The sequence below is a fragment of the Rhinatrema bivittatum genome, chromosome 2 (genome assembly GCF_901001135.1).
Source record: "Rhinatrema bivittatum chromosome 2, aRhiBiv1.1, whole genome shotgun sequence".
Taxonomy (NCBI): domain Eukaryota; kingdom Metazoa; phylum Chordata; class Amphibia; order Gymnophiona; family Rhinatrematidae; genus Rhinatrema; species Rhinatrema bivittatum.
Window position 1 is genome coordinate 663,311,338 of NC_042616.1, and position 27,553 is coordinate 663,338,890.

The window sequence follows — 27,553 nt, forward strand, 5'->3', positions numbered from 1 at the left end:
GCAATCACCAAGGGGCCTGTATAATAAGTTGTGCATTAGGACTGTGCTGAAATTCAGTGCACAGTTTCTTAACGCAGTTGCTAAAAAAAAATGTTTACTCCTGATGCAGTAAGGCAGGAGTGGGCAACTCCAGTCCTGGAGTACCACAAACATATCTGGATTTCAAGACATCCACAATGAATATACATGAGAGATATTTACATACAATTGAAGCAGTGAATGCAAATATACCTTATACATATTCATTGTGGATATTCAGGCGCAGGCCCTAGACTTTGGAACTCCCTCCCAAACTCGATGCGCGAGATCCAGGATCTAAAAAGTTTTAAAAGAGCAGTGAAAATCTTCCTTTTCAAACTAGCCTTATCATTCCAGCTGAAAAAGTTAAATGCTTCTAGTTCTCTGTGTTAGAAGAACTATGATTGCAGAGTTCTTTTCTACTGTTTTTTTTCTTGTATTCTACTAATAATGTTTTCAGTTTTCATGTATAATTTTACGTGTTGCTTGTACATGTTTTGACTGCAAGCTGCCTCAGGCACCTCTTGTAGAGTGTGGGATAGAAGCATTTTTAAACAAATAAATAAATGCATACAAATAGTATGAAATTTAGCAGAAGTTAAAAATGTGCACAAACAGAAAAAAGTGTACCTAAACCCGACCTAAAATGTGCACATTTTAACTCAGGGGTAGGGGAGTTTCTGGGATGATTTACGTGTACAAAAATCATGTTTTGTGCTCATAAAAGACTTTTATGTACATAAAACATGATATGCACTTGTTTTGTGCACATGAAATATGATTTATGTGTACAAAAATGCTTTCAGTGGAGAAACCATTTTCTGTGTGCAGAAAACATGCTTTGTGTGTGCAAAGCATATTTTCTGCACATGAAACCTGACTGCAGGTTCCGGCACCAGAACGCCTGCTTCTGCCCATAGACTAACACTAGTGCCGGAATCTTTATTCCACTTCTAACTAGGAGTAAAATTTCCAGTGCTAAGAAAACGTGAGTTAAGCCAGCGCACCTCTTCTGCATGGGAGGGGTGTGTGTGTGTGACGGGGGGGGGGGGGCGGGAGAGAGTAATAGCTAAGGCCTTTAATGCCTTCATTCTCATTGGATTTCTTTGCAAGGGCGCTAAGCATTACACACAGTTTTTACACTCACACTTCTTGTGCACAGAACTCCCTGCTGCATCAGAAGAATAGTTTGCATACAACACTAGAGGTAAAAACTTGTGCTCTGCTGAGCACAACTTATTATATTAGAAACCATCTAATTGCTTTGGGGAAGAATGTGAACAAAGGCAATCAGGACTCTACTGACATTTCTTATTTCTTATAGGCCAGTTATTGGCAACTGCTAACAACTCTGGCAAGAGCGCTCTAACCTTGTGTTTTATGAAATATATTTGCCAGTAGGGGTTTTAGAATAGCCATGAAAAACATTATAAAGTAAACAAAAACATTGTAATATTATAGAATAGTTCCTTTCTGAAAGCAGTGCACACATTATATTGCAACATTATTTTTGTTGTTTTTTTACTTTAGTTTGCAAATTTTGATCTTTTACACTACAGATTTCCTTCTAAAAGTGTCCAGGATGTACCAGTCTATACTGCTTCTATCAAATTTGGTTTGGAGGGAGGGGTCCAAAATAAACAATCTTCCCTGCCCCCTCCCCAGCTTCCTAGTTGCTGATGCTGTATGGGGCAAAAAATTAGCCAGGCCCTGGATCCAGTGGCCCATCCCATTCATCTGCCTACGGAATGACAATGTCTAAACCAGCAATATCTTAGTAAACTTCAATAGATTTGTAGCCTGCAGCTTTCACACAATGCACTTACAAACCACAAAAGAAGGGCAGTACTAGCAAATCCAGTCCTAGGATTATTCAGTTGTCAGTTAAAATAATTATGATTTCTGCTTCTCTTCTCACATTTAATTTCATTCCTCATCCTAATGAGATATTGCTATAAAAAAAAAAGTTAGAATACTCTCCCTACTTTATCACTTCCACCCCTTATAAACAGCAGTTTCCTTCATTATAGCCCCATACAAGTATCACCCATAAACCTACATAGTAGGAATATCCTACGAACACATAATAATGGACTTGGGATTTTTTAAAAAATCAATGGGGTACACAACTCATGTTTCAAATGCATATAAAATTATAATAAATAAAATATATTGGCACCAAGAAAGGAGACCCAGGGATAAAAACAAAAGAGAAACCCCCTAATCTAGAGCCAAGAAAAGAAAAGCAAATTGATATTTTTAGGAACCCCACTTGCATTATTGCTTAAAATGAAAACTCCTTTGCTGAAAAAGTACTGGATTGTGTTTTATTTTTATTCAGTTAGTAGCAATTAGCTCCTTCGTTCTGCTTTGAGGAAAGATAGATTCACAGAAACAAAAAAAATCATTCAGATTATCAGCATAGAGCTATTTAGACTAATAATAGGTCATTAGGAAAAAAGCTGATAGAAAAAAAATACAAAAAGTCTAAGCCTATTTATGACAGTTGAATGTGTTTTCATTTTTTGCCGTTTAATGAAAGGTGGATTTGGAAAAAAAACAGGAGATTCTTTTCAGAAAGTTACAGAGAATGAAAAAAAACAGCCTTTCGTTCTGCTAAGTGTAACCGTAGCTCAGCTGCTTTCAGACGTTTAAAAATATAATTCTCGATCTATCTACTTGTATTCTAAGTTTAAGTAAAATGCAAACTAAACTTCCCGTGCTCTCTCTCTCTCCCTAAGAATGCAAGAGGCAGTTGGACTGCAGAAGAGTCAGGAAAGTGGATTTAAAATGCAGATGTCACACTGCACTGCAAACTACTCCTTAACACTTTATCCGCGCCTTGAACGGAGTCTTTTTTTTATCTCCTGGAAGGAGGGGGGCAGCCTGTCAGAGGAAATTGCCCTCAATAGACCTGCAATAAATCGTCTTTTTTTTAGTGGGGGCCGCTGTGCCTCCTCCTGTGAGGGTCCCAGTGGTCCCTGGGGGATTACGGGCGGTAGCGAGCACTGCAGCCGCACAGCTGGGCCACCAGTGGCGGCGAAGCCCCCGCACCTTCCACTCTGGCTCCTCCCACTCCTGCTCTCCTCCTTTATAGCAGCGCTTTGGGGAACCTCTCAGGTTACTCTGCCGAGAGGCGCTCGGCCCTGCGGTTCCGCTCCTCCCAGCCCTGGAAGCCTCCTCTCCACAGATGGTTTGGGGTTAGTGCGTGTCATCACGTTTGGAGTGGGGATTTGGGACGAGGCGAGCTGTCTTCTTTTACTAGAGCTGTGTGGTCCCTCGCTTCCCTGCCCCCCACCACCCCCTTCCCCCCAGCCCGCAAGCAATGGAAGAATCGTTCAGCTTTTAGGAGCTGGGCTCGTTTTCAGCGAAGGAAAGAAAAACAGTTTATTCAGGTAGAGTAAAAGGCATCCCGTGCTCCCACCCACCCCCCCTTTAATGCTTTTGAAAAGGAATGCTGGACCCGCGCACTTGTCAAAGGCGGTTGTCGTTGTCTTATCAATGCTGCTATTGTGTGCCTGACAGATAACAGGGAGCCGAGCTCGATGCTTGGCTGTCTTTGGACAACTAACGCTTTTAATGCACTTAGGGTCATTGCTTTGGAAGGTGCAGATTAGAAACTCACTTTTAGAGCAGCGCCTCCCTTCTTTTTTTTTTTTTTTCTCCTATCCTATCTTTTACTACCCCAGAGATATTACAAAAAAAAAAAAAAAAAATCCTTGCAAAGATCTCACGGTAACCCCACTGGGGGGAAAAAATTGGAAAGGGCTTCACTGCGTCTGTCTAAAAAAAACAAAACAAAGTTTCAATGGTCTTTTTAAATTGATCTGCCCTGGTGTATGTTCCCGGCGACTCATTGTGGTGCAGAACAGGCTATTCTGAAAGTCGATTTAACACAAGTCTAGGAAGGGGGGTACTTTCAGAGAGCTGGTCTGAATTAGATGGCTTAAGATAAAAAGGATCAGCAATAAAACCTTATCTAGTATATTGTCCGCGGTTTCTAAGAGATTTCGAAATTGCACTGTGAAAGTTGTTGGGTTTGTTTTTTTTTGTTTTTAAGGTAAAAGTTTATCTCACCCCCCCCCCCCCCCCTTTCTAGATCGGTCTGATAATATAGCCCTTTTATGTGTTTGGTACTCCCTGTTATATCTTCATGCATATTCTTTCAATCTCTGCAATAATGAGCTTTCATAACTGAATGTAACTTATGTGACAGGTAGAAACGTCAGCTTATCTGGGATAAATTCCGTTATTTAACTGAGGGTTATGTATTGAATAGCTCAGCTATCACAGCGGAGGACAGTGATAGTTCATTCATCTGAAACCGATTATTCCTTCTTATGCCAGTCATGCCAATGCACGATATCTGTGTCAACAAGGATGTTCTGCTTAAGGTATTAGTTTGTGTACAAACTTCTCGAATCGGAGAGCATGACTGCAAGAAGCTGCTACCGGGAGGGATAAGTCTGGCATTTGCTGAACCCCTCGTGTGCGTTAACAGGTTCATACCATAAAAAATGTTTCGGTCTCACACTTGCTGCCGACTGCCCTATGGTTCTTGGTTTATATGAAGGCCATTTAAAAAAATCGGGAACAGATTCGATTTAGCTAAAACCTGAAAAAGTGACACTAGCGCAGGCCAAAATAACAATCTTCTTGTGATCTGATATTCTGCTTCTTTTTCTAGCTTGTAGTTTACAAAAAAATATATATATATATATCCACTGGGTTTAATTACAAGTTTGCTTTTTTTTTAATGTGACGTTTATACGGTACACTCTCCTTGTTAAAATGATTGATATCATTAAAATTGGGAACTTGGGGAGAGGGGTGCTGTACAGAGTTAAGACCCGCTGTGATACAATAGTGGTAAGAAAGGCAAGCTGCAATCCCAAATCTATCAGCACTGCAGCACCCTGGCTAGGAAACCAGGATTTTTCTTGTCCTTGGGGGAGGGGGGGGGGGCATGTTTAATCCTATCCTCTAATTTAATATACCAGTAATTTAAGAAATAGGCATCTAAGTGTCTGGAAAAGTGTAACTTTATATATATATATATATATATATATAATTTTTTTTTAATTAGGTCTTTTATGAATAAGACAAACTGTAAAATAGTGAAATCATTTCCCCCTCACCTGCAGAAAGCAGGCAAATTAGTTAATAAGGCCCATAAGGCAGTTCACTTATTTTGTCAGAATGTAATCTTCTTTCCACATGCTTAACATAACTGAACAAATGGTTTAAGGCGAGTTCAGCATACTTACATTTTGCTTTTTTCCCTACAGCACCTGTACTGTTGTGTTTTGTTTTGTTTTGTTTTTTACCTGCACAGACAGCATTCATCAAAGCTATTACTTAAAGAGTGCTGAAGCACAAACCTTGCCCAATTGCTGGGGTGCTGGTTTTTGCCTATCTACAATTCCACCTTGCACAATCTTGACTCCTTTAATATGCAAATGAGCCAAGGCAGATGTTTGAGGACTGGGAGCAGGGAGTAAGGAAAAAAGGCTGGAGGCGGCAGTCATGGGTACTTCCTGGGCACACTGGAGTCTGTGCGTGACTAATGTATGTATGCCACACCTACTGCCAGAGCCACATAAGAGTTAATGTGCCTCTGAGTCTGAGCAAAAAGCCCTCAGGATAAAAGAACCAATAAAGCAGACAGTCTGGAGGGCCACTGGAATTGCTGCTGTGCCGGGTCTCTGGAATGTTATGCCCAGGAAGCTCACGTTACTTTCCTGACAGCTGTAAAAAGCGGTCCCAAATTTGGAGGGGTTTCCCCATACAAAACTAAAAATAATTTGGTGGGGGCAGGAGGGGGGGGGGATGGACATCTGAACCTCTTTAAACAGATCCTTATTCTTATTCCAGTACATAGTACAAATGATAGCCTAAAGCACAGATCACAGCCAAACTCCAAAGTGCCCCTCAAAGTCTGAAATACACCATTTCACTCACTGTTCCTCCCCTCTGGAATTCTGAACATCCCATGTGTACCTTATCTGTTGTTTCCAGGATGAAAGCATCTACCAAACTGAATAGTCTTTTATTTCCCCCCCTGCTAAAGAAAGCTGCATATAACAGAACAGGAAGCAACCCTTACTTTAAAAAGAGAGTGTCATTTGTAGCAAGATGGTGTGAAACAAAAGCAAAGCAAGCACTTGTTTCTCAGCCTGGTGGGACAAGGGGGAAGAGGGAGAGGTTGTTTTTAATTGTGTGTCAATTTATAACTTTTTGGGGACTTTCCTTTCACTATTTAAAGATCATTTGGAACCTAATGCATCTTCCATCCTTTTGTATTGGTTTATCTCTACCTGGGATTTAATTTGTGTGATTAGTATTTAAATAGCAATATTTAATGGTGTAGCAATTAAGATAATTTTGACGTATGCAGTGTGTTTTTATTTTATTATTCATACGTGATACTAAGATGCTTTACGGAGTAATTTTGTTACATCGCACATACGTTTAGCTAGAAAATATGCACATAAGTTATTTTTAAAGCAGACTTGCATGCATAACACCACTTTGAAAATTATCCCAGCAAAACTACACACACAGGTTGTACCTGCTATGCGGTGCATGCAGATTTGCAGAGAGAATTTACTTGCAAACTTTTGGATTTAAAAAAAAGTATGCACACAAATACTAACCCTGCTCTGCCTCCTGGAACACTTCTCTCCTATGTGAGTATCAGAACAAGTATAGAGTGTAATAGTGTATATGCATTTAACTTTATGTGCATATCAGTTGGGCAATTTTGTAAAGATCCTTTTCTGTAGGTCTCCTAAGCTATTTAGCAGAGCAATTAAGCAGTTATGAACCTAGCTGGGCACAAAGATCTTCACAGCAAGATTTGCTGCTGATACCATCTCTAAAAGAGAGCAGGCTGACATCTGCATGAGGGCTGGTATTTAGTTATGTGCCGGCTTTCTGGAATGTACTCCTCAGGATTTCCATGAGAAGTTGAATTTTAGAAAGAAGGTTAAACCATGACCATTCAATGGAGTATATGGGGAGGCCAGTGGAGGAATACTGAGTTAAGGTAGTATGCCTGGAGAGGAGGTAGAAGAATGGGGCAGAAATAGAAATTTGAATGTTGAAATGGATGGGGCAGTGAGGTTTAAAGGTGATAATTGTTTTTTAATGAAGTGTTTTATTGATTTCTTTTTTATGTTTTACTAGATAAAGTCCTTCCTATTTATGTCTTAGGTGAAGGCAGGGGCTGCCATCAGGCGGGCACTGCCTTCATGATGGAAACATGCAAAGTAAAAAAAAAATGAAAACAATACAAGCTCCTACACTAGCACCTGCCTTAGCACAGTTGTTTTCTAATAGGTGGGATATAAGTATTATTAAATAAAAATAAAATAGCATGTAGAAGATAAAAAGACAAAAATATAAAGCCATCCTACTTTTTTTTTTTTTTTTGTGAATGGCCATTGAACAAGGTAAAATGAAAGGAGAAAATGTAGTGTTCCAGGCAGTCATCCATCTTGGTGTTAGCCAGGTCATCTCTGAGATCAGGTGATATTAGGTGCTCTCAAGAGCATAAGAACATAAGAAATTGCCATGCTGGTTCAGACCAAGGATCCATCAAGCCCAGCATCCTGTTTCCAACAGAGGCCAAACCAGGCCACAAGAACCTGGCAATTAACCAAACACGAAGAAGAACCCATGCTACTGATGCAATTAATAGCAGTGGCTATTCCCTAAGTATAATTGATTAATAGCCATTAATGGACTTCTCCTCCAAGAACTTATCCAAACCTTTTTTGAACCCAGCTACACTAAATGCACTAACCACATCCTCTGGCAACATATTCCAGAGCTTTGTTGTGCGTTGAGTGAAAAAGAACTTTCTCCGATTAGTCTTAAATGTATTACTTGCTAACTTCATGGAATGCCCCCTAGTCCTTCTATTATTCGAAAGTGTAAATAACCGAGTCACATCTACTCGTTTAAGACCTCTCATGATCTTAAAGACCTCTATCATAACTCCCCTAAGCCGTCTCTTCTCCAAGGTGAACAGCCCTAACCTCTTCAGCCTTTCCTCATAGGGGAGCTGTTCCATCCCCTTTATCATTTTGGTTGCCCTTCTCTGTACCTTCTCCATCGCAACTATATCTATTTTGAGATGCGGCGACCAGAATTGTACATAGTATTCAAGGTGTGGTCTCACCATGGAGCGATACAGAGGCATTATGACATTTTCCGTTCTATTAACCATTCCCTTCCTAATAATTCCTAACATTCTATTTGCTTTTTTGACTGCTGCAGCACACTGAGCCGACAATTTTAACGTATTATCCACTATGATGCCTAGATCTCTTTCCTGGGTGGTAGCTCCTAATATGGAACCTAACATCGTTTAACTACAGCAAGGGTTATTTTTCCCTATATGCAACACCTTGCACTTGTCCACATTAAATTTCATCTGCCATTTGGATGCCCAATCTTCCAGTCTTGCAAGGTCCTCCTGTAATGTATCACAGTCTGCTTGTGATTTAACTACTCTGAATAATTTTGTATTATCTGCAAATTTGATAACCTCACTCGTCATATTCCTTTCCAGATCATTTATATATATACTGAAAAGCACCGGTACAAGTACAGATCCCTGAGGCACTCCATTGTTTACCCTTTTCCACTGAGAAAATTGACCATTTTAATCCTACTCTCTGTTTCCTGTCTTTTAACCAGTTTGTAATCCACGAAAGGACATCACCTCCTATCCCATGACTTTTTAGTTTTCATAGAAGCCTCTCATGAGGGACTTTGTCAAACGCCTTCTGAAAATCCAAATACACTACATCTACCGGTTCACCTTTATCCACATCTCAAGATGCTACAGTTCTTCTCCTGGTTCTGCCCGAATATATAACATAAGAAATGCCATACTGGGTCACACCAAGGGTCCATCAAGCCCAGTATCCTGTTTCCAACAGTGGCCAATACAAGTCACAAGTAGCTGGCAAGTACTTAAACATTAGATCACAAGCTACATTGCTTATTAATTACTGTAATAGCAGTTAATAGTTTAACCTCTAGGAACTTATCCAAACCTTTTTTAAACCCAGTAACACTAACTGCTGAAACCACATCCCCTGGCAATGAATTCCAGAGTTTAACTATGCGCTGTGTGAAAAAGAACTTTCTTCAATTTGTCTTAAATGAGCTACTTGCTAACTTCATGGAGTGCCCCCTGGTCCTTCTTTTATCTGAGAGAGTAAATAGCCAATTTACATTAACTTATTCAAGTCCTTTCATGATTTTGTAGACTTCTATCATATCCTCCCTCGGTCATCTCTTCTCCTGAATGAACAGCCCTAACTTCTTCAGCCGTTCCGTGCCCCATATCATTTTGGTCACCCTTCTCTGTACTTTCCCAGTGCAGCTATATCCTTTTTGAGATGTGGTGACTAGAATTGCACACAGTATTCAAGATGCAGTCTCACTATGGAGCGATACAGAGGCATTATGACATTCTCCATTTTACTTTCCATTCCCTTCCTAATAATTCCAACATTCAGGCCGATTCAATAAAGTCCGTGGGAGAGATGACAAACGCCCGCTCTCCCAGCGCGTGCACCGGCCTCTCAATTTTGCCGGCGTCAGTTCTCGAGCCCGCTGACAGCCACGGGCTCGGAAACTGGACGCCGGCAAAATTGAGCATCCGGTTTTCGGCCCGACAGCCGCGGGCCGAATTCTAATGTTTTATTTATTTATTTTAACTTTTTTTACTCTTCGGGACCTCCGACTTAATATCGCTATGATATTAAGTCGGAGGGTGCACAGAAAAGCAGTTTTTACTGCTTTTCTGTGCACTTTCCCGGCGCTAATTTCTGAAAGTAAAATGTGCGGCTTGGCTGCACATTTTACTTTCTGTATCCCACGCGCATACCTAATAGGGCCATCAACATGCGTTTGCACGTTGAGGGCGCTATTAGGTGCTGCGGGTTGGACGCGTGTTTTCCTCCCCTTACTGAATAAGGGGTAAGGGGAAAACGCGCGTCCAATAGCAGGCTAACAGTGCGCTCCGTTGGCGCGCACTGTACTGTATTGGCCTGATTCTGTTTGCTTTTTTGATCACCACAGCATACTGGGCCAACGATTTCAAAGTATTATCCACTATGATGCCTAGATCTCTTTCCTGAGTGGTAACTCCAAGATAGAACCTAGCATTGTATAACTACAGTAAGGGTTATTTTCCCTATATGCATCACTTTACACTTGTCCACATTAAACTTCATCTGGCATTTGGAAGCCCAATCTTCCAGTTTCACAAGGTCCTCCTGCAATTCATCACAATCCGCTTCAGATTACCTACTTTGAATAATTTTGTGTCTTCCGCAAATTTGATCACCTGACTCATCATACTCCTTTCCTGATCATTTATAAATATATTAAAAAGCACCAGTCCAAATACAGATTTCTGAGGCACTCCGCTGTTTACTTTTTCCACTGTGAAAACTGACCATTTAATCCTATTCTCTGTTTCCTGTCTTCTAACCAACTTGCAATCCACAAAAGGACATTGCCTGCTATCCCATGAATTTTTTAGTTTTCTTAGAAGCCTCTCATGCCTTGTCAAATATCTTCTGGAAATCCAAATATATCACATCTACCAGTTCACCTTTGTCCACATGTTTAGTCACCCCTTCAAAAACATGTAGGAGAGGCAAGACTTCCCTTGGGTAAATCCATGTTGGCTGTATCCCATCAAACCATGTCTATCTAAATGTTTTGTGATTTTATTCTTTAACAGTTTCCACAATTTTTCTCAGCACTGAAGTCAGGCTCACCGGTCTATAGTTTCCTGGATCACTCCTGGATCTCTTTTTAAATATGGGGGTTACATTGGCCATCTTCCAATCTTCAGGTACATCGGATGATTTAATGATAGGATACACATTTTTTTACTAATTCTTCCTGAGGGGGGAGGGGAAGGGGATGCCATATCTCTGGCTGGAGGAGGGGGAGGATTAGAGGTTGCTCCCACTTGGACAGGGAGCTGTTATTGATGAGTTTTTATTGTGCACAGCTTTGTTATTGCAATAGGTGGGATATAAACAATAATGGAATGTAAACACGAATCAACCAACCTCAAACCCTCTCTCACTAATTCCTGCTGAATATTTATCATGCTATTACCATTCACAACTGTGTCATATTTATTCATTTGATTACCTATGTACCGTTTCATAGTCTTATTTTTTCACTTGCTATTCTAATGTATCAATAGGCTGAAATGTAAATATTGTGCTGTTCAATTTCTCCCCTTCCATCCCAAGTTTATTTTCCTTGTTTTTTGTAACTTTCCCTCTCCCTTTTTCTGATTCACTGTATTTAAAGTTCAAGGTTCTTATTGAAAATACTATTTTTTACATTACGTTATGCTTTACACTCCTTGTTATTTGTAAACCGGGTTGATGTGATGCCTATCATGAAACTCGGTATAACAAAAACAATAAATAAATAAATAAATAAATAAATAAATAAATAAATAAAATAAAACACTACTTTACTCACAGAAGTCCATTTGAAAATGAACTTTTATATGGTTAGTTAGTATTTCAGAAAGAAGTATGCAGCTGCTTTTGAAGTGGATGGCCTGGAAACATACGCTTGCTACCGGAATTCTGTGGAAGCTTCTAAAATGAGAAGGAACGTTGTTGTTGCATTTTATTATCATTGCCTAATACAAGCTGGTGTACTAGAGTATTTCACATACACACTGGCACTTCTTCTAATTCAGTTATAGTAATCAAATAAATAAGCAAAATAAATAAATCTCTAGTCTCCCATTCCCTCAAATTGATTACTAATAACATTTTAATTTGAAATCATCCTGTGCACTAGGTATATGGAAGTGAATATAGGAAAGATGTCTGTCTGTCTGTCTGTGAGTGACAGATAACCTCGGGTTTATTTATTTATTTAGAACTTTTCTATACCGACTTTCCAATAACAGAATTACTGATCAATTCGGTTTACATTTTGAACAATAACAGTGACAAGCAAATGCCTTACAGAGAACAGGAAGAATAACTTGGAAATAAATATATGGGGTTAAACAAAGAAATACAATATACATAGCCTAATATAGGCAGAGGCAGATAACTTCTGTGTATAGCTTTTAAGACTGTCAGGAGGTTGGGAATTGCATTTTGTACTTTTGGGCTGCCAAGGAGTTAGAGTTGAAGAATTATTTGGGGAATTCTTTGTGTTGTTCTATGGGGTATTCAATAGGGGTTCAAAGAATTTTTAGAATTGAACTTGTCTAGTTCTTGTATAGTTATCTTATAGGTTGTTGACAATAACTGAAGTTCTTATATAGTTCTCTTATAGTTTGATTGAAAATGATTTAAAGGGGACCTTGGCAGAGATGCTTGTGCTGTCTGATGTTATGGAAAAGCTTGGTGGAAGCGCCAAGTTTTAAGTCTTTTTTTGAAAATAATGGGGCATTATTAAATGCCTTTATTAAATGCCATTATTAATAATGGGGCATTATTAAAGCTCAGATCAAGCAGTAATTCTCAATTAGTTATTAAAATATTGGGAAGGGGGTCCAAATCTGAATTAGATGCTCTATAGAGACCAATGTACTAACCCAGGCATTCTCTGTGCCACTTGGCAAGTTTGTTGAGAATGCAAATGAGCTCATTTGCATGTGTTGCTCACTGTCACATGAAATGTTCTACGCATTACTGGCTGCGCAACGTTTCTGTTGCTGGTGGCTCCAACGTGACAAAGAAAGGAATGGGTAAGCTAGTCAGCCAGTATCACCTTGTAAAATGGCAACAACAGGGCAGGAGCAAGTAGGCATCTCTCCACCCCCCCAATGGAGTGAGCTCAGAGGGGGAGGTGGGGGGGGGGGGCTGAGAAGGACTTTAAATCTGAAATGAGGGGCAAAGAGAGGATCTCATGGGGCTAATAAACTAACTTAGCCCATGAATAGCTCCAGGCTCCTAGCACCAGCAGGGAGCTCTGACTGTGGGAAGGGGATAATGGGTCATGTCGCCCTTTAGGGCTGCGTGACTCCTTTAAACCTGCGCGCTGGTGCATGCAGTGTGGGGCTTCCTGAACTGGCTGGAAAAAAATCCGTACGTCTCTTTGAGTTGCAAGGGATATTTTTACAAAAGCGGGCCTGCAAAGCCTTTCCTGTAATACCTGTCTTTTTTGCAAAATTGCCAACTAATGAGCTGCTTTGCACGATTTTGTATTGCAGCACTTGTTACCAGGGCAATTTCAATCAATTTTGCATGTCGCAGACTATGCACAAAAGTTGACTCCCCTGATTTGTAACATTTTTTTATAAAGATTTTTTTTTTGTGAAAAATTTCACACAAAATACCTTAGCTCGTGTGGTTGTTTCACACAGATTTTTCACACAGAAAACCATTTAGTGAAAAAAAATTCAGTTTAGTAAATTGTCCTCAGGTTGCACACATGAGAAAACAATGATATCATAAATTCAGTTTATCCTTCTTTAGTCCAGGATTTCACTCTTAAATCCCAGGGTTTGTCCATCACCTGTAGAATGAATGGATCAAACTCATCTTTCCAATAAGAATGCCAGGATTATAAACAGTATTGGGAATTTAAAGAAACAATGGTTTCAGAAACTTGAGGAATAGGATAAGAAATAAACACTGATCCCTAACCAAGTTTTAAAGGTTTTTATGTAGGTAAATAAGTTTTCCAAACGAAAATATGCTTTTCTAGGCACATTTCACTGCAAGAGCTCGTCATGTCAACACTCTGTCTATCCGCACGCATGTATCGGGGTCTTCTTGGTGGATGGCTTTGGCTGTTTATTAGACTGAAGAGTCTCTTCTCTAATTTTTCTTTAAGAATTTGATATTCTTTCTTTTCTTAAAGGTAGGCCCAAGAAAATTCCATCAGTAACATGGCACCGCATACATAAATAATGGCTGCATATAGAGATGATATCCAGCTTGCACATAAATATAGAAGAAGTGGCGAATGTATGGTAGGAAGAAGGAAGTGGGTGCATTGGAGATAGGCAGTGGGCAAACCTTGTGATATCCACAGGCAGGATGACTTCCAGCGTGAAGGTACTAGAGGATGAGTCTCTTCTGGGGAATCTAGAGAGAGGCTTGGCTAGAAGAGCCAAGCTTTGACTTTTCCCAGAAGGTGAGGTAACACGTGTCCCAGTGCAGCGATTAGAGGTAACTTGTTCCCTGTTGTAGGGGAATTGCAGTTGAATACACAATATTTTGTGCATGTTCAGTCTGGCTGAAGCCAGAAGAGGGGAGGATAGAAACAAAGTTCCCTTGTGGAGGTGTAGGAGATCAAAGTTGGGAAAGAATATGCAGAGGCCAGTTGATTCAAGCATTTAATCTTAAATTTTATCCCACTCTGTTGCAGTCACAAAATTGGCATAACATGACTGATGGATTTGGCCCTTACCAAAAGTCTAGCTATTGTGCTCTGTAATTTACTCCTGCAAGGTTTCAACCATAACTGTCCAGTGGAAGGGCCCCTGATGTGCCACAAGATTGGAACATTGGGAAACCCAAGTGTTAAACCAGGAGGCCTATGAAACACACCTGCCTTGTATTACATTATCAGCGTGCGCTGCTCACACTTGTTAAGGACTGCCCCATCAGTGAGGATAAAAGTACCCATGCTGTTTCACAGCTCAGTGGTTTATTCCCCTGGGGATTAAATCAAGGAGGGAAAGTGTGCACTATGGAGGTCCTTTTCAAAAGGTTTTGCATGCATAAAACTGGGCTTTACGTACTAAATGGGTTTTTGAAAATTACTACTCTTACATGCTTAACTCCTTTGGAACATTCACCCCTACAGGTACATTTTACCCTCAGGTTTTGCACACATTTTCAAAGAGAATGTAAATGCATACTTTAGCTTTAAAATGTGCCATAGGACATTTTGCAGTAGGAAAAAATGTGCGTGGAGTTAAGAATGCAATGTATATGGGTTTTGTTTTTTCCTCACCTGACCTAAACACGCCCCCAGGAATGCCTCCTTCAAAGTGCAGCTGAAAGTTCACAATTTTCAGTCGTCCAGGTTCTGCTCCAGTTCCACACAGGGAAGGTGGGCTTTAGAAAGCCATTTCTGCAGGTAAAACAGTGCTTTACCTATGAAAATGGGTTATCAGACCTTGCCCTGCCTGCGTGTGGGTAAAGTTATGTGCATTGTGTCATTAAATGTGTAACTTTAGGCACAGTAGGGGGGAGGCATTCCTGAGGAGGGGTTTGCCCTTTTTGACTTTTTAAAAGTCTGTGTGCATTTTTTCTTCAGGCGAAGCTACCCACACAAATTTGGCAGGTGCAAATGCATGTGGGCAGTATTCCTAGCTAATTTTTCAAAATGTAAAGCACCCTTGTCATTTCACTCTGAACTTTAGTTTGAAGTCTGCAGGGGAAAGTCTTCTGCGGACTTTGCACACATGTGGGCAGTTACTGTCAGGCCGATTCAGTACGGTGCGCTCAGGCCGAGCGCGCAGTTAGCCCCCGTTTGGGCGCGCGTTTTCGATGCGCTATTACCCCTTATACAGTAAGGGGTGGTAATAGCGCGTGGAAAACACACATCCAAACCCCCCCCCCCCCCGAAACTAATAGCGCCCTCAACATCATAGCGATATTAAGTCGGAGGCCCCCCCCCAAAAAAAAATCTGCCCATGGGTTGGAAAACAGATGCTCAGTTTTGCCGGCACCTGCTGATAGCTGCCGCTTCTGCATACAAAATCGCACGCCCAGGAGAATGGCCTGGGTGTGCATCTGGAGAACAGGCTCTCGCCTCAGAGTGCCTGTTCTCCCGTGCATTGTACTGAATCGGCCCATATGTGTTTCTTAAGGGAAAAAAGCTGTAATCATGGAAACATGCTAAAATCTACAAATTAATGTAAGCTCAATGGTCTTCCATGTTGCAGACTTTAGCAGGTGCAGGAAGTCTACCCTGGTGGTCAGTGGTCACACTGGCATTATCAGACTTTTAAAGCAACAGCAGACACTCAAAATGAGAATTTGCTTAACAGGAGAGCAAATCTGTGTGCCATCCTTTTATGCCTGAGTTTCTATTTCAATTAGTGTTCAAAGAGATATATATTAAACAATAAAAGGCTCTTCCTAGATAAAGATCCTATCATAATGAATCTCTGGCTAATACACATGAAGCAGGAATACTGCACAACAATTGCAAAGTTGGCAGAGAGAGAACATTTTATTTTCTAAAATAAGGTGATTGCCTGTAAAAATAAAATGCAACTACTCTCATCCACCTCCCATTTTCTATCCCTTTATTTTTAATACCCCTTCCCAAAACCTCAAGTCTAGGGAGCAGAAAATCCTTTGGCTAGGAAGCAGTTAGTCCTAGACCAACCCTCAATGCAGCTTGGTCACCAGTAGAAGTTGCTACACTAGTAGTGGGAGATGCCTTCCCTCCTATCATATTACCTCTGAACTCTACTGGACCCACTGGATCTTGAGCCATGCTGTTGGTCCCGAATACTTTTTATTCAAACATAAATATATAAAGAGGGGCCAATATTATAACAAAAAAAAAAGCTGAGCTCTTGATAATAGGCTCTTACATTTCATGCTTATTTTTAGTCTGTTTTTCAGTTAAAAAGGCCTACATTTCATTTGCCCAGATTTAATAGCCTAAGTTGGGTACCTTAGGCAGAAAATCCATGCTAAATCCTTAACTCAGAGCTTTCCAAACTTTTCATGTTGGTGACACACTTTTTAGACAAACATAATTTCACGACACGGTAATTCAGTCTACTAGTAAACCAGAGGTTAAAGGTTAAACGAACGAAACATATTTCGACAATTTATGTATGTTTCCTTAAATATATACATAAATAAAATGTTTCACGACACAACCTCTCTCATGAAAACCTTAAATTTATATTAAAAATATATATTCCAAGATTCATGTTATTGTTATAATTTATGAGAAACAATAATAAAACAAATTGTCTGTCCCCCACACACTCATCTCTCTCCTCCCCCCAGCACATGTCTGGCCCCCACACACTCATATCTCTCCCCCTCAAGCACATGTCTGTCCCCCAGCACGTTTGCCCCCCACTCACTCATGTCTCTCCCCCCAGCACATGTCTGGCCCCCACACTCATGTACCTCGTCTTTTTGATTGTTGCCAGTTAAGTGCTTCACTCCCTTCCATGATCACCAGACACTGCTGCTTGCAGTCAGTACTCCTCATGGCCAGGCTTCATCGGCAGCAGCAGCCAATGCAAGGATGGCTGGGCTCGTTCCACCCACCAAGCCCCCCCAAAAAAACACGATTGACAGCAAAAATCACCCAATAATAAGCAACCCATAAACTGAAAAAAAAAAAGTGAATCTCTAGAAAAAAAAAAGCCCAAACTCGCATCAGAGTTGACCGGGCTTGCGCGACACACCTGCACACTGCAGGCGACACACTAACGTGTCCCGACACACAGTTTGGAAAGCTCTGCCTTAACTCTTTTCTCCCTCCATCCTAAATCCACCCACATAGCCACTCACTTTTCGTTCACTTAAATATAGCCTCCTAATGAAATTTAAAAACCTAAATTTTAGGGACTAGGCCCTAGTCGCTTATCAAAGGGGCCAATTCAGTCTTCTAATTCCCAAATTAGGCTCTTAAACTCTTTACAAATTAGCCTAGAACTGAATAATATAACGAGCAAAGAAAAGAAACCTAAGAATAGGAAAATCAGAAATTGAAACAATAGAACCAAGAAACTGGCAATGTGATTTTGTTTTTCGTGTAGCTAGCTTTGCTACTGTTAAAGAACCACTAATGTATTAAAATGCTGTTGAGTTGATTACATTTATATTTATCCTGTGTTCAAACCTTGAAAGCCTAAATACAGCTGAATCATCCTAAATATATATTATTGATACTAAAAAAGCTGCAAGGCATCTTGTGAATGAGTGACCAAAATTGCTGGTATCTTGCAAAAAATGCGTGTCTTAAAAGGGCTACAGAGCACCTCTTCTTGCAGCCAGTCACCAAAATCCTATTTGTTTCCACTGATGAGCACATTCCAGCACACTCGGGAGCTGGCCTCAGCAAGATTGCACAATGTGCAAGGGCTGCCCTCGAGCAATGGGCAAGCCAAAAGGTGCATGGTCTCCCTTTACCACAATCCCAGGTCTCTGGTCTAGTAGCAGATCCTCCATTTCTCCACATTGGCTTGAGTAATAATGAACAGGTCCCCAATATACTCTATTTTGCAGTTCCTATATCCTGAAGGATTCAGTTTGTCCCTCCTGATGTTCCAAAAATGAACATACAAATAAAAACCTGAGTCTTCCTCCTGACTTGCTGTGCATGTCTGAGGCTTGAATCTGTCTTGATTTCTTTCCTTGTCCTCTTAATCGGTGCTTTATTCCTATTAGTCTTGTGTGTTAGTCACTATTCTTCTTCTCCTTTTTGTTCCTCACATGCTGCCTTGAGACCTAGAATAACGTGCCTGCCCTCTACATGATGTAACAGGATCTCTGCATTCATAAAATGCAATCTCCAAATCCTGGGATCTCTTCTTTACTCTAGGAGTTCATAAAGTTCCCTGTAATGCCTGAATTCTTAGTCTTAGTCTTAGTCTTAGTCTTAGTCTTTGAATTCTTAGTCTTGGGACCTAAGACCGTATTTTGTGCAATTGTGTAAAGTATTTTGTCCAAGAGTGCTCTTTTTTGAAGAAATATATATTGGCAACAGTAATATGCTATATATGGGCTGCTTCCCACAGCAATGCTCTACTGGGCGAGACCCTCTCTGGTTTCATAAAACAATGGAATGAGGGACTCCCGAGAGTTCCAGGTGTCCTCTGCAGCACAACACTGACTGACAGCCCAGAGATTGCAGCTAAGTTCTTTTTTCACAAAATCATTTTTCCTTGGGAGCCACTCGGAATATCATGCACAAGAAAAGCCTTACATCATTTATCAATGTCCTCACTAACCCTTTTTTTTTTTAAGAGACTGACCCCAATTGCTCTATGCATTGTCAATGATTTCTGTCTGATGGAGATGGAAGGCCACCCAGCAAGACATGCTACTTTCAATCCTTCCGGACCATATAAAGAAATAGTGGACACAATAGTCTGACTAGAACAATTCAGGTAATTTTTGCTGATATCATGAGACTGAATTTTGAATCCACTATTGAACAGCCCTAACAGTAGGCAAATATAGAGAGTTGGTGACTGAAAAAGACAACAAGAGAAAATATGTGCAAATAACAAAAATGTTGTAAGGGAAACCAAAACGCTAGTTTCTTTTTTTTTTTCTTTCTATTTCTACATCAATAAAATGGTCTACATTCTATCCAAGTGTCTTAACCCAAAGCCAGCATGCACGGTGAATGCTTCCTGCTTTCCATTGCTGTGAACTTGGGAATTTAAGTTTCAGGTTCCAGCTATGTTTGGAGTGAGGCTGGTATGAATTTCTGCCACTGGTAGGTTCCCAGAGATGAGCAGCAGCCATTTTGAATAAATGGCCTAACATTTCGGTTTGTCTCTTGGTGCATAATCTTTTGTGTCTTGTAGAAACAGAGAATTTGATCAGACCATTATGCCAATTTTCCTTACCTACTGCAATGTAGCAGACTTTGGGTTTACCATTTCCAAGGATCTTCTGTACATGTTCTGTTACGTCTTACTGTTTTGATACTATTTTACCCCTACCAGCTCTACATGTGAGGAATTGCTAACTTATGCTATTCCTGAGTCTATCATATCATCACTCTTGTGCTAGAACTTTCTTTCGACTGAAAACCTATTCCTTGTCCAATATATATAACTTTTTGAGGCTTCTTTAAATGGTTCTCATAGCCCTCTTTTCCTGCTCTCCTTCTGGGTATACTCACTTAGGTGGATAGGTCTTACCTTATAAGGTTTATGGTGTAGGCTGAGATTTTAAGGAGAGTCCTGTTAAGGTTTGGAAGATGGCTACAAGAATTCTAAAATTCAAGTGATGGAGACCCGGTGACAGCACTGGCTGAGCTCCAGGGAACAAGGTTGTAACTTGCAGGCCATGGGCAGACACTGCTAGGCATGGAACTAAGCTCTAGACAAAAAGAAAGAGAAAAGGATTTTAACAGGCATCTTTGATAACTGTTAATCATCATCTCGTCTGCATCCTGTCTCTGGTTAGGCAAAGCAGTCAAGAGGTTTCCCATCAATCAGTTTCATGTGGTCAGGAAGTTAATTTGATTTGAGATTCCTGTCAGGGTGGGTATTGTAGGAACTTGTTTTATTGTGACATTAAACCGAAGAGAACATTCACTTTCAGATAAAACTTAAAACTAGTCAAAAAAATGAATATCTTTGCACACATTCTGTATGTTAATAAATGTGAGTATTTTTCTGGCTAGCTAACTATCAGGTCGATACTGTAAGACCGCGGGAGAGCGGACGAACGCCCGCTCTCCCGGCGCGCGCACCGGCCCCTCGCCGGTGCAGGCGATTCAGTATTTAAATGAGGTGACGCGAGAAAAATGGGGGAAAAGGAGGCGCTAGGGACACTAGCGCGTCCCTAGCGCCTCCTTTTTGTCAGGAGCGGCGGCTGTCAGCGGGTTTCACAGCCGACGCTCAATTTTGCTGGCGTCGGTTCTCAAGCCCGCTGACAGCCACGGGCTCGGAAACCAGACGCCGGCAAAATTGAGCGTCCGGTTTTCGGCCCGACAGCCGCGGGCTGAATTCAAATTTATTTTTTTTTTTTTTTACTTTTGGGGACCTCCGACTTAATATCGCTATGATATTAAGTCGGAGGGTGCACAGAAAAGCAGTTTTTACTGCTTTTCTGTGCACTTTCCTGGCGCCGGAAGAAATTAGCGCCGACCTTTGGGTCGGCGCTAATTTCTTAGAGTAAAATGTGCGGCTTGGCTGCACATTTTACTTACTGAATCGTGCGCGCATACCTAATAGGGCCATCAACATGCATTTGCATGTTGAAGGCGCTATTAGGTGCCGCGGGTGGGCTGCGTGTTTTCCTCCCCTTACTGAATAAGGGGTAAGGGAAAACACGCGTCCAGAGCAGGCTGACAGTGTGCTATCGACCTGTATGAAAACTAATTTTGACATGTGCTTTTTCCAACATTTAATCCTTGCTAATGTAATCTTTTATGAACACAGGTAGGAAAACAAATATTATTCCATAATTATGGCAAAGCTGGTGAAATTGCAGACTACCATATTTATATGTAATGCTGTCTAATCCTGTATCTGCTGCTCACCAATAACCACTATAGGAATTTTTGTTTTTTAAAAGAGCTGTAGAAAAATTAACAATTATATTGAAGATGATATTTTAGTTTCTGATTATGAAGAGGCCTATTTACTAAGCTGCAGTAAAACAGCACAAACCTATATTGTTTCACCTCAAACTAATTCCTGCAAAATTTACTAAACTGTGGTACCTGTGTACTACGGTTCAGCAAATCCCACAGGGGCCCATCAATGCACATTTCAGTGACTGGGAAATAATGCCTGGGAGGAGGTTCTCCGACTTGGCTCTGTCACTAGCCAAATGCCTTGGACAAATGTCTGAAGAGGGTCACTTAACCTTTAATTCTGGATTAGGATGATTATGTTTTAACAACTGGAAAAAGTAACCGTAAGATGTAGTATTTTTAACAGAGCGGGATCTCCAACAGGGTCCTTTCATTGAATGGGTTCTAAAGATGGAAGATATTGCTTAATAGTGAATGCCTAATATTAAAGTATTATGGTTCAATGTGAAATCACTGTTCTATGGCTTTTTGACTGGGTCTTCTTTAAGTAACAATGGGAGAAGGCTTCACTAGAGGTTGTATATAAATGTGTGTTCAAACGTTTAGGTGGAGAGACTCAGCCTTAGCCACCCAAGGGCTGGGGTTCCAGTAGCACCCCTCCAAACGGAAGGGGCTTTCTCCCTCAAGGGGAAAGGTCCAAGGGCCTGAAGAGGGGAGTTCCATTGAATTTAAGGAGGCTTGGCGGTCAGACTCTTCAGCAGTGGAGGGATCATGGAGCTTGATGGTCCAGTAAGGCTGAGACTGGAGAGAGCCTGGGAGAGTACTCAACTCTGATATGGGCCACTACTAAGAAGAGTTCTTTGTGATAGGCTGAATATTATTTAACATGAATTACAGGGGGATCGTGTTGTGCCATGCTAGTCAAGTGAAGATTTGGAGGAAGGCTGTTAGGATGTTTCTGCTGCCTCAGTGCTGTGAACCTGATTAAGTCAGTGCATTTTATAATTATTTTTACCTGATTGCTGGAAGCCCAGATTTTTAAAACAAGTCTTAAGTCTTTTGTTTTGAATATATCCCAATTAAACTCAGGCCTTGCATGCTTTCAAGGGCTGAGTTTAAGAGACATCTGTGAGAAATAGAAGACTGGTGATCAATCAAGAGGGGAAAGAATCATTTTGAGTTTCTTTTTGTTTCCTGCTCAGTTTCAGCCCTTGCCTCTGGGCCTAGTTCACTAAAATCTGCTTGACCATTTTTGTCTTGGTGAGCCCACAGGGAGACTTGTGCTTAGCCACCAAACAGGCATCAGACACCTCTCATGTTTTTAAATGTGCCCTGTCAGGAATATACATGCATTCCCAGCCCCGACTCACAATTTAAAGGGGCAGGTAGCCCTGAGATTGCAGCCTAATCCCCAGTACCAAAATCTTCATTATAAAAAATATACCAGCAGCTATAAATGCATTGCCCATGTGAAAGTGAGGGTGATTTGTTTTAAACTTTGCTTTGTTTTATTTCTTATTTTTTCATTTGTCTTTATTATATTCCGCATAATTATTGGCGGTACCTTACTAGGAGTACTTTTTGTATATTAGAGTAATAAGTTTTTAGTAAAATGGATGAACTGCTTTTATATTTAATGTTTTAAATGTTGTAAACCACTTTGAGTGCTTCATTAGTGAGGAGGGGGTAGGGAAACTAAACTAAAATTCTACCCAGCCCTCCCCCAACTAAGTCATGTAGAAACCCATACCCAACTTAGAAAACATTTTGGCTCTCTTCTCCACCCCTAACTGTCCTCCCTGCCCAAGGCAAAACTGAAGGCCAATTGTTCATGCTCTGCCCATGCTGTAATCCAAAATGGCACTAGCTAACTGTTGTCTCCACTTTGTTCTGCTTCTCTTTAGTGTAGTTAATTTTTTTTTCTGAAATAACACAGTTGACAATTTTATTTTAATAATAATGGACTACTTTGCATGCATATATATGCCTCTGGTGCAGCTTGTTAATTAGCACGCATTGGGCGAATAGTTTTGCTCAGAAATAGTGCATACTATTTCCAAATGGCAGACAGTATTTTTGGATAGCGTGCTTTATTTAGTATGTGGTAAATACAGAAATCGTTATTTAGTTACCATGCGCTGACATATCAGGTCAGCTTAGTAAATAGGGGCTGAAATGTGTTAGAATAGTATTTGCACCAGACCTGATCAGGTGTGCCACAGAAAAGTAACCACTGCTTGATGCTCAGGTCCAGACCAGCACCTGGGCACTGCTGAGTGCTCTCAGCGCCATGCAGGAGCTCTTTTCAAAATAAATGTGTAATCATGCATGTATAACCCCACTGACGGCACACAAAATGTTCTGACCCTGTTGGATTGCTGTGTCAGACACTCAGGATTTTTAGGGTTCAGGTCCACTTCATCATGCAGATGGTGGACCTGGGGTGAGACAGTGGGGCTAGGTTGTTCTTCTGGGGCTGGACAGAGAAGCCCCTGCTTGGATCTCTCTTCTGTAAAACCAGTCCACAGCAAAGTATAATACAAACTATTAATGCTTTATTTTCTGGAGTTACCAGACAGCAACTATCTACAATAATGTAGAGAACAGAACAAGATTACTGAATAACTCTGAGTTCAACAGGATTCTCAGCCAAGAGACAGTTGCAACATCACTTAAAGCTTATTCAAAGAATTATGATAGCATCTCCAACAGGACATGTCCCTTTGCTTCCATCCTTCCCTTTTTCTCCTCCAAAACCTTCTCCCATATAATCCTTTGAAGCAACATTCAGCAGGAATGTATGGACTATATCTCTACAACTCAGCCCTTTTACCTGATTTACAAGTGGGACATGTGGCTCATACCCATACATTACTCCTTGGAGTCACTAACACACCCCACACATTTTACCTTCCTTTCCCTTGTGCTACTCACAATCCACAGAATCCTCTAATGGAGGTGCTCACATTCCATGGACCTCCATCCATTCCATCCCCACAGGTCTTGTGTCCATCTTACCAGCAGTGATTATGATTTCCCCAGTCTCCTCCACATTCTGGTCCTCGCTGGGGGTATTCTTACTTTTTTGAAAACTCTTCACTGGACTCTTGATCCCTGGCCATTTCCTCTAGGGAAGGAAACACCTGAAGTGGATGGTCTCTGGCCTCGCTCCTTGAGGGAAAGAGCCCCTGCAAGGCCACATCACGTGGAGGGGTTCCCAGGCCCACCAACCCAAAGGTTGGCTTCTCCACCCTCCTACATCCTGGAGGCTCTTCTCAATTCTAAAGACTCCCTCAGAATCCAAATCCCACCAAACCTTTACCCAGGTTATATACCCCACTCCTAGAGAGGATAGTCTTTCAGCAATCTTATGGGGAAACTCACACTAGAACCCTTAAAGAACTGCAACTAAACATTTCCATTAAAGCTCAATAAAGCTGCTAGGCCCGCCATGGCACCTGATGCTATCCAATGGTAATTCAATGGTACTGCATGCCCATAGCAAAACTTTTTTTTTCTTTTTTTCTTTTTATCCTTTTTCATTTTGTTTTGTTTTCCTTCTCCTTTTTCTTCACCTTCATTTTTTCTCCTTTTTTTTTTCTTACATAGAAATATGATGACAGAAAAGACTGTATGGTCCATCCAAACTGCCCATCCATCCAATTAGTTTAGCTTTATAACTGTTTGTTTTTCTCTCAACCACATCCACTGAGAGGCCATTCTATGCATGTATTACTGTATCTAACAAAATATTTCCTAAGATTACTCCTGAATCTACCACCTTTCACCCTCATCCCATGACCCCTCATTCTAGAGCCCGCTTTCCATTTAAAGAGGTCTGCTTCCTGTGCTTGGAAACCTTCGGATATTTAAATGTCTCTATCATTTCTCCCCTATCTCGTTTTTCCTCTAGGGTGTACATGTTTAGATTAAGTCTGTCCCCCATGTGCTTTAAAATGACCACTGACCACTTTAGTAGCCACCCTCTGGATCAACTCCATCCTCTCTTATATCCTTTTGAAGGTGCAGTCTCCAGAATTGTACACAGAATTCCAAAAGAGGTCTTTTTTTTCTCCTTCAACTCAACATCCAGGATGCTCCAGATCTCCCCTATGCAAAGTTCCTTGAAATACCAACCTGTAAATGGGGGACACAATGTTATATAATACTCTACTACTCTACTACTCTACTACTACTCTACTACTGTACCGTATTATAATGTGGCAGTAATGTAATATAGTTGCTTTCTCTCTTAACGTTAACTCTATCCCTCACTAAACTCTGCTTCTCTTTTTCGACATCCCGTTCCTTGGAATTTACCTTGTTAGATGTAACTATTATTTTCCTCCTACTGATGTTAATTGTTACCCCTGTTATAATGTAAACCGATGTGATATCCATTAGGGATGTGCAGAGCAAAATTTTATGTTCATATTTTTTATGTCCGAAAGGGGGTCCCACTTGCGGCCAATATGGACATAAAAAAAATCCAATGAGTTGGGTATATGTACATATGTGCAAAAAAAAAAAATTAAACCCCCTCACCCTCCTTAATCCCCCCCCCAGACTTACCACAACTCCCTGGTGATCGAGCGAGGAGTGAGGACGTCATTTCTGCAATCCTTGGCGAGAAGCATGTGACGTCGGTGGCACGTCGAGTGACGCGGCATCACGTGATTCCCGGCTCGTTCGCGCCGGACGGCTCGTTCGGCCCAAAAAGAACTTTTGGCCAGCTTGGGGGGGCCTCCTGACCCCCCCAAGCTGGCCAAAAGTTCTTTTTGGGCCGAACGAGCCGTCCGGCGCGAACGAGCCGGGAATCACGTGGCGCCGCGTCACTCAGACGCGACGTCACGTGATTCCCGGCAAGTTCGCGCCGGACGGCTCGTTCGGCCCAAAAAGAACTTTTGGCCAGCTTGGGGGGGCCTCCTGACCCCCCCAAGCTGGCCAAAAGTTCTTTTTGGGCCGAACGAGCCGTCCGGCGCGAACGAGCCGGGAATCACGTGGCGCCGCGTCACTCAGACGCGACGTCACGTGATTCCCGGCAAGTTCGCGCCGGACGGCTCGTTCGGCCCAAAAAGAACTTTTGGCCAGCTTGGGGGGGCCTCCTGACCCCCCCAAGCTGGCCAAAAGTTCTTTTTGGGCCGAACGAGCCGTCCGGCGCGAACGTGCCGGGAATCACGTGACGTCGCGTCTGAGTGACGCGGCGCCACGTGATTCCCGGCTCGTTCGCGCCGGACGGCTCGTTCGGCCCAAAAAGAACTTTTGGCCAGTTTGAGGGGGTCAGGAGGCCCCCCCAAGCTGGCCAAAAGTTCTTTTTGGGCCGAACGAGCCGTCCGGCGCGAACGAGCCGGGAATCACGTGACGCCGGCGTCACTCGACGTGCCGCCGACGTCACATGCTTCTTGCCAAGGATTGCAGAAATGGCGTCCTCACTCCTCGCTCCATCACCAGGGAGTTGTGGTAAGTTGGGGGGGCCTCCTGACCCCCCCAAGCTGGCCAAAAGTTCTTTTTGGGCCGAACGAGCCGTCCGGCGCGAACGTGCCGGGAATCACGTGACGTCGCGTCTGAGTGACGCGGCGCCACGTGATTCCCGGCTCGTTCGCGCCGGACGGCTCGTTTGGCCCAAAAAGAACTTTTGGCCAGTTTGAGGGGGTCAGGAGGCCCCCCCAAGCTGGCCAAAAGTTCTTTTTGGGCCGAACGAGCCGTCCGGCGCGAACGAGCCGGGAATCACGTGACGCCGGCGTCACTCGACGTGCCGCCGACGTCACATGCTTCTTGCCAAGGATTGCAGAAATGGCGTCCTCACTCCTCGCTCCATCACCAGGGAGTTGTGGTAAGTCGGGGGGGGGGGGGCTTAAGGAGGGTGGGGGGGTTTATATTTTTATTTTGGCTCAACAATCGCGATTTCCCACATATCGAACATATCTATGTTCGATATGTGGGAAATCCGATCGTTTATGTCGAATCAATTTTTTAAGTAAAAAAAAAATATGAGTTGCGTTTTACTAATGCGGTCAATCTGAATGCACACCCCTAATATCCATTTGAACGTCGGTATATAAAAGTTTTAAATAAATAAAATAAATGTTGCACATGCCTCTTCTTCCTAGCTACATGATAATTAATAGGCAGCAAGCAGAGCATGAATAACTGGACCTGCTTTTTGCAGCACACACATTGCACCCAGCTTCCTCATTTCCTACCTGAACTCCTGCTTGAATTCTTCCAGACTGTCTTATCCCCAAGTTGAGTGAGACAGGGAGAGGGTGTCCTGAGCACTGGATGTGACTCTTGC

At 41.9% G+C, this 27,553-nt stretch overlaps 1 protein-coding gene across 5 annotated transcripts in view; it reads left to right on the forward strand.

Moving 5' to 3' along the window:
• Positions 1–3,158: 3,158 nt before the first annotated feature.
• Positions 3,159–27,553, forward strand: part of SULF1 (sulfatase 1) — a 369,532-nt gene continuing 345,137 nt past the window's right edge. For 3 of the 5 annotated variants that reach the window (XR_003854840.1, XM_029591438.1, XM_029591444.1), the window contains exon 1: positions 3,159–3,413. The gene's annotated coding sequence lies outside the window, so the exon portion shown is untranslated. Of the gene's footprint in view, positions 3,414–19,034; positions 19,148–27,553 lie in introns of those variants that run through there. The other 2 variants (XM_029591439.1, XM_029591440.1) reach the window with 2 other exon arrangements.